The 6,884-nt window shown below is 42.1% G+C and overlaps 1 pseudogene; it reads right to left on the bottom strand.

The window, feature by feature from the left end:
* Window positions 1-4,577: 4,577 nt before the first annotated feature.
* On the bottom strand, window positions 4,578-5,060 carry LOC121463082 (annotated as a pseudogene).
* Between the last annotated feature and the right edge of the window lie 1,824 nt (window positions 5,061-6,884).

Below are 6,884 nucleotides of genomic sequence, written 5' to 3'. Positions count from 1 at the left end.
CCTGCCCTGTGGTAAGTCCTAGGTCCTCCCCCCTCCATCCATATCTAGGAAGGTGAACATCCAAACTGGCTAGGCTCCCACAAAGCCAGCACATTAAGTAGGATCAAAACCCCGTGCCACTGTCCTTTTCGTCTCATCAGCCCTCATTGTTCGCCATGTTCAGATAGTCAGGTTTAATCCCATGCTTTTTCGGTCACAGTCCAGCTGGCCTTGGTGAGCTCCCAGTAGATCAGCTCCACTGTCTCAGTGGGTGGGTGCACGCCTCGTGGATCCGACATCTTTGCTCATGTTCTCCCTCCTTCTGCTCCTCATTGGGACCTTGGGAGCTCAGTCCGGTGCTCCTGTGTGGGTCTCTGTCTCTATCTCTATCCATCACCAGATGAAGGTTCTATGATGATATGCAAGATATTCGTCAGTATTGCTCTAGAATAGGGTCATTATAGGTTCCCAATCCTCAGCTGCCCAGGGAACTAACTGGGAACCTCATCTTGGGCACTTGGGAGCCCCTCTAGGGTCAAGTCTCTTGCCCACCCTAAAGTGGCTCCCTTAACTAAGAATTGTGGTTCCGTGCTCCCCTATCCACCCTTCCTTTATCCCAATTCTCCTGTTTCCCCAAGTCCCCCCTCCTTCCCTTCTACCTTTTCTCTCCCCATCTCCCCTTACCCCCATCCCACCCCACCCCCAAGATCCCAATTTTCTCCCCGGCAATTTGGTCTACTTCCCTTAGCCAAGAGGATAACTATATGTTTTTCCTTGGGTTCACCTTCTTACTTACCTTCTTTAGGTTCACCTATTGTAGACTCCATGGCCCTTATTTATGGCTAGAAACCAATTATGAGCGAGTACATCCCATGTTCATCTTTTTGGGTCTGGACACCTCACTCAGGATAGCGTTTTCTATTTCCATCCATTTGCATGCAAAATTCGAGAAGTCATTGTCTTTTACCCCAGCGTAGTACTCTAATGTGTATATATTCCATACTTTCTTCATCCATTTTTCCATTGAAGGGCATCTACGTTGTTTCCAGGTTCTGGCTATTACAAATAATACTGCTATGAACATAGTTGAACAAATGCTTTTGTCATTTGATAAAGCATCTCTTGGGTATATTCCCAGGAGTGGTATTGCTGGGTCCAGGGGTAGGTTGATCCCGAATTTCCTGAGAAACCGAAACACTGACTTCCACAGTGGTTGCACAAGATTGCATTCCCACCAGCAATGGATGAGGGTACCCGTTCCTCCACAGCCTCTCCAGCAAAGGTTATCCTTGGTGTTTTTGACTTTAGTCATTCTGACAGGTGTAAGATGATATCTCAAAGTTGTTTTGATTTGCATTTCCCTGATAGCTAAGGAAGTTGAACACGACCGTAAGTGTCTTTTGGCCATTTGAACTTCTTCTGTTGAGAATTCTCTGTTCAGATCAGTGCCCCATTTTTTAATTGGGTTAATTAGCATTTTAAAGTCTAGTTTCTTGAGTTCTCTATATATTTTGGAGATCAGACCTTTGTCTGTTGCGGGGTTGGTGAAGATCTTCTCCCAGTCAGTAGGTTGCCTTTGTGTCTTAGTGACAATGTCCTTTGCTTTACAGAAGCTTCTCAGTTTAAGTAGGTCCCATTTATTCAATGTTGCCCTTAATGTCTGTGCTTCTGGGGTTATACATAGGAAGCGATCTCCTGTGCCCATCTGTTGTAGGGTATTTCCCACTTTCTCTTCAATCAGGTTCAGTGTGTTCGGGCTGATATTGCGGTCTTTAATCCATTTGGACTTGAGTTTTGTGCACGGTGATAGATATGGGTCTATTTTCATTCTTCTACAGGTTGACATCCAGTTGTGCCAGCACCATTTGTTGAAGATGCTTTCTTTCTTCCATTGTATACTTTTAGCTCCTTTATCGAAAATCAGGAGTTCATAGGTTTGTGGGATAAAATCCGGGTCTTCTATACGATTCCATCGGTCGACTTCTCTGTTTTTATGCCAGTACCACACTGTTTTCATTACTGTAGCTCTGTAATAGAGTTTGAAGTCAGGGATGGTAATGCCTCCAGACAGTCCTTTATTGTATAGGATTGTTTTGGCTATCCTGGGTTTTTTGTTTTTCCATATAAAGTTGATTATTGTCCTCTCCAGATCTGTGAAGAATTTTGATGGGATCTTGATGGGGATTGCATTGAATCTATAAATTGCCTTAGGTAGAATTGCCATTTTTACTATGTTGATCCTCCCAATCCAAGAGCAAGAGAGGTCCATCCATTTTTTGGTATCCTCTTCGATTTCTTTCTTCAATGCCTTAAAGTTCTTGTCAAATAGATCTTTCACTTCTTTGGTCAGAGTTACCCCAAGATATTTTATGCTGTTTGTGGCTATCGTGAATGGTGAAGCTTCTCTGATTTCCCTCTCTGCTTCCATATCCTTTGTGTATAAGAGGGAGTCTGAATTTTTGGAGTTGATCTTGTATCCTCCCACATTACTAAAGCTGTTTATTAGCTGTAAATGTTCTTTGGTGGAGTTTTGGGGGTCTCTTATGTACACTATTATATCATCTGCAAATAACGAAAGTTTAACTTCTTCCTTTCCAATTCGTATCCCCTTGATCCCATTATGTTGTCTTATTGCTATTGCTAGAATTTCAAGCACTATATTGAAGAGGTATGGCGAGAGTGGACAGCCTTTTCGTGTTCCTGAGTTAAGTGGGATGGCTTTGATTTTCTCTCCGTTTAATTTGATGTTATCTGTCGGCTTGCTGTATATAGCTTTTATTATATTTAGGTATGACCCTTGTATCCCTAATCTCTCCAAGACTTTAAACATAAATGGATGTTGAATTTTGTCAAATGCTTTTTCAGCATCTAATGAAATGATCATATGTTTTTTTTTCTTTCAGTTTATTTATATGCTGGATTACATTGATAGATTTTCGTATGTTGAACCAGCCCTGCATCTCAGGAATGAAGCCGACTTGATCATTATGGATAATTTTTTGGATGTGTTCTTGGATTCGGTTTGCCAGTATTTTGTTGAGGATTTTTGCGTCGATATTCATGAGTGAGATTGGTCTGTAGTTCTCTTTCCTGGTTGAGTCTTTGTGTGGTTTTGGTATCAGAGTAATTGTGGCTTCATAAAAGGAATTTGGTAATGACCCTTCTGTTTCTATATTGTGGAATACATTAAGGAGTATAGGTATTAGGTCTTCTTGGAAGTTCTGGTAGAATTCTGCATTGAAACCATCTGGTCCTGGGCTTTTTTTGGTAGGGAGGTTTTTGATAACAGCTTCTAATTCTTCGCGACTTACAGGTCTGTTTAGATTGTTCACCTGGTCCTGGTTTAGTTTTGGTAAATGGTATTTATCTAAAAAAGCGTCCATTTCTTTTACATTTTCCAGTTTTGTGGCATACAGGCTTTTGTAGTAAGATCTAATGACTCTCTGAATTTCCTCTGTGTCTGTGGTTATATCCCCCTTTTCATTTCTGATCTTATTAATTTGCGTGTTCTCTCTCTTTCGTTTGATTAGTTTGGATAGGGGTTTATCAATCTTGTTGATTTTCTCCAGGAACCAGCTTTTTGTTTCATTGATTCTTTGGATTGTTTTCTGTGTTTCTATTTTGTTGATTTCAGCCCTCAATTTGATTATTTCCAGTCTTCTACTCCTCCTAGGTGAGTCTGCTTCTTTTTTTTCTAGAGCTTTCAAGTGGGCTGTTAAGTCTCCAATATGTGCTTTCTCTGTTTTCTTTAGGTGGGCACTTAGTGCTATGAACTTTCCTCTCAGGACTGCTTTCATAGTGTCCCATAAGTTCGAGTATGTTGTTTCTTTATTTTCATTGAATTCAAGGAAGACTTTAATTTCTTTCTTTATTTCTTCCTTAATCCAGGTATGGTTCAGTAGTTGACTGTTCAGTTTCCATGAGTTTGTAGGCTTTCTGGGGGTAGCATAGTTGTTGAGTTCTAACTTTAATCCATGGTGATTTGAAAAGACACAGGTGGTTACTAATATTTTTTTGTAATTGTGTAAGTTAGCTTTGTTACCAAGTATGTGGTCAATTTTCGAGAAGGTTCCATGAGCTGCAGAGAAGAAGGTATATTCTTTCCTCTTTGGGTGGAATAATCTATAGATGTCTGTTAAGTCCATTTGCTTCATTACCTCCATTAATTCTCTAATTTCTCTGTTATGTTTCTGTCTGATTGACCTGTCCATTGGTGAGAGAAGAGTGTTGAAGTCTCCTACTATTAGTGTGTGCGGTTTGATGGCTGCCTTGAGTTTTAGTAATGTTTCTTTTACGTACGTGGGTGCTTTTATATTAGGGGCATAGATATTCAGGATTGAGACTTCTTCCTGATGAATTGTTCCTGTTATGAGTATAAAATTTCCCTCTCCATCTCTTCTGATTGATTTAAGTTTGAAGTCAACTTTGTTAGAAATTAGTATGTCCACACCTGCTTGTTTCTTAGGTCCATTTGCTTGATAAGCCTTTTTCCAGCCCTTTACTCTGAGTAGGTGCCTGTCTTTGTGGTTGAGGTGTGTTTCTTGTAGACAGCAGAATGTTGGATCCTGTTTTCTTATTCAATCTCTTTTTTTTTTTTGGAAAGTGTTAGCATTTAATTGGCCTCCCTGAGTGGCTTCAAGCCACCAGAACACAGGCACCTCCAACACCCTTTATCTTCTCTTCAGCTCTTCTGCTGAAAAATTTAGCTTTCACGATGACAGGCTGCTTAGGGAGCTTTCCCTTCCCCAGAACTTTGTAGTAGCTCGATCGCATGACATCAATGATGGGAGCAACTCCAGTCTTGTTCTTGGCAGCGTTGACCCGGGTCTGCTCACTGACCAGCGTCCACAGTTTATCCAGGTTGACAGTCGGGCAGAAGCTCTGGTTCCTCTTTAAGTGTTAATGCCTCATCCCAACTTTCCCGAAGTAACCTGGATGATATTTTTCGAAGTTGATCCTGTGATGATGCATGCCTCCAGCGTTCCGCGTCCTCCCGGATGCTTGCGGTGTTTACTGATGCGGCCATGGCCGTGGCTCACGTGGCCCCGGAGTTTCCGGGTCTTCCTCAGTCTGGATGGCATGGCGGTGGCAGAAAGGAAAGAGAGCTTATCCAATCTCTTAGCCTGTGCCTTTTTATATGTGAGTTGAGCCCATTGATATTAAGTGATATTAATGACCAGTGGTTGTTAACTCCGGTATTAGGGTTTGTGTGTTTTCCTTCTTTGATTTGCACTGGTGAAGGGTCTCTAGATGTCTGAGTTATTGTGGTCATTGTTGGACTCCTTGGTTAGTGATTTTCCTTCTATTATTTTCTGTAAGGCTGGATTTGTGGCTACGTATTGTTTAAATTTGTTTTTATCCTGGAAAATTTTGTTTTCTCCATTTATAGTGAATGAAAGTTTGGCTGGATATAGTAGTCTGGGCTTGCATCCGTGGTCTCTTAGTTTTTGGAGAACATCTATCCAGGACCTTCTGGCTTTCATGGTTTCCATAGAGAAGTCAGGTGTAAGTCTGATAGGTTCACCTTTATAAGTAACTTGGCCTTTTTCCTTTGCAGCTCTTAATATTCTTTCTTTATTCTGTATATTTTGTGTTTTGATTATTATATGGTGAGGGGATGTTTTTTTTTTTTTTTTTGATCCAGCCTATTTGGTATTCTGTATGCTTCTTGAACCTTCATAGGTACATCTGTCTTCAGTTTGGGAAATTTTTCTTCTATAATTTTATTAAGTACATTTTCTGGACCATTGAGCTGCACTTCTTCTCCTTCTTCTACTCCAATTATTCTTATGTTTGGTCTTTTTATTGTGTCCCATATTTCCTGAATGTTTTGTGATGAGAGTTTGTTGGACTTGCTGTTTTCTTTGATCAGAGCGTTTATTTTCTCTATGTTATCCTCAGAATCTGAGATTCTTTCTTCTATCTCTTGTATTCTGCTGGTTATGCTTGATTCTGCAGTCTCCATTCGTTTACCTAGATTTTCCATGTCGAGCCGGCCCTCTGTGTTTTCTTCTTTGCCTCCATTTCAGTTTTCAAGTCATGAACTGTTTCCATTATCTGCTTGATTGTTTTTCCTTGGTTTCCTAGGGTATCATTCACTGATTTACTCAATTCCTCGAACTTTCTGTTATACTTCTCATCCATTTCTATAAGGGCGTTTTTTATATGCTGTTTAAGGGTGTCAATCACTTTCATGAAGTCAGTTTTTTCTACTTCTTCTTGATTAAGGTGTTCATGTCCTTCTGTTGTGAGGTCACTGGCTTCTGGCGCTTTCGTGTTGTTTTTCAGATTGTTGGGAGAATTCCTGCATTGGCGGCTGCCCATCTCTTCCTCCCAGTACTCCTCTATGTATCTTCTTTTACAGGATCAGGTCTTCTTGCCCACTGATGTACCTTCCCAGTGATGTCACTCCCCAGAGATGTTTCTCCACAATGATGTTTCACTTGGGGCCCAGATCGAAACTCTGTGCTGCTTGGTTAGCTCGCGAACAAAGGGCCCACCCTGCTTGCTGCAGGCAGGCTATGAGGACAAAGGAGCTACCGCCCACCCCCCTTTGCCCTCCCGGTTCGGGTTCGGTCCCAGCGCCCGAGCAGGCTGAGCAGTGAGGCGCTATGCCGCCAAAGGAGGGAGGGAGGGAGGGAGACAGGGGGTGGGGGGATCTGGATGTAAGCTGCATGGGATAGGAAAAGAGAGGAGGTATGGACAGTATAGCCCCTGTAGAATGGCCAGGAAGTGTGGGGGGGGCTGAGGTATGTTCCCGGCTGCCGCAGCACTCACTCACCACAATGATGTTTTACCTGGTGCCCAGATCAAAACTCCATGCTGCTTGGTTAGCTCGCGAACAAAGGGCCCACCCTGCTCGCTGTGGGCAGGCTATGGGAACAAAGGAGCTACCACCCACCCCT

This window comes from Microtus oregoni, unplaced genomic scaffold (genome assembly GCF_018167655.1).
Source record: "Microtus oregoni isolate MIOR12 unplaced genomic scaffold, Mior012 000025F_ref0000491, whole genome shotgun sequence".
NCBI lineage: Eukaryota > Metazoa > Chordata > Mammalia > Rodentia > Cricetidae > Microtus > Microtus oregoni.
This window is presented reverse-complemented; position numbering and strand designations above follow the sequence as displayed.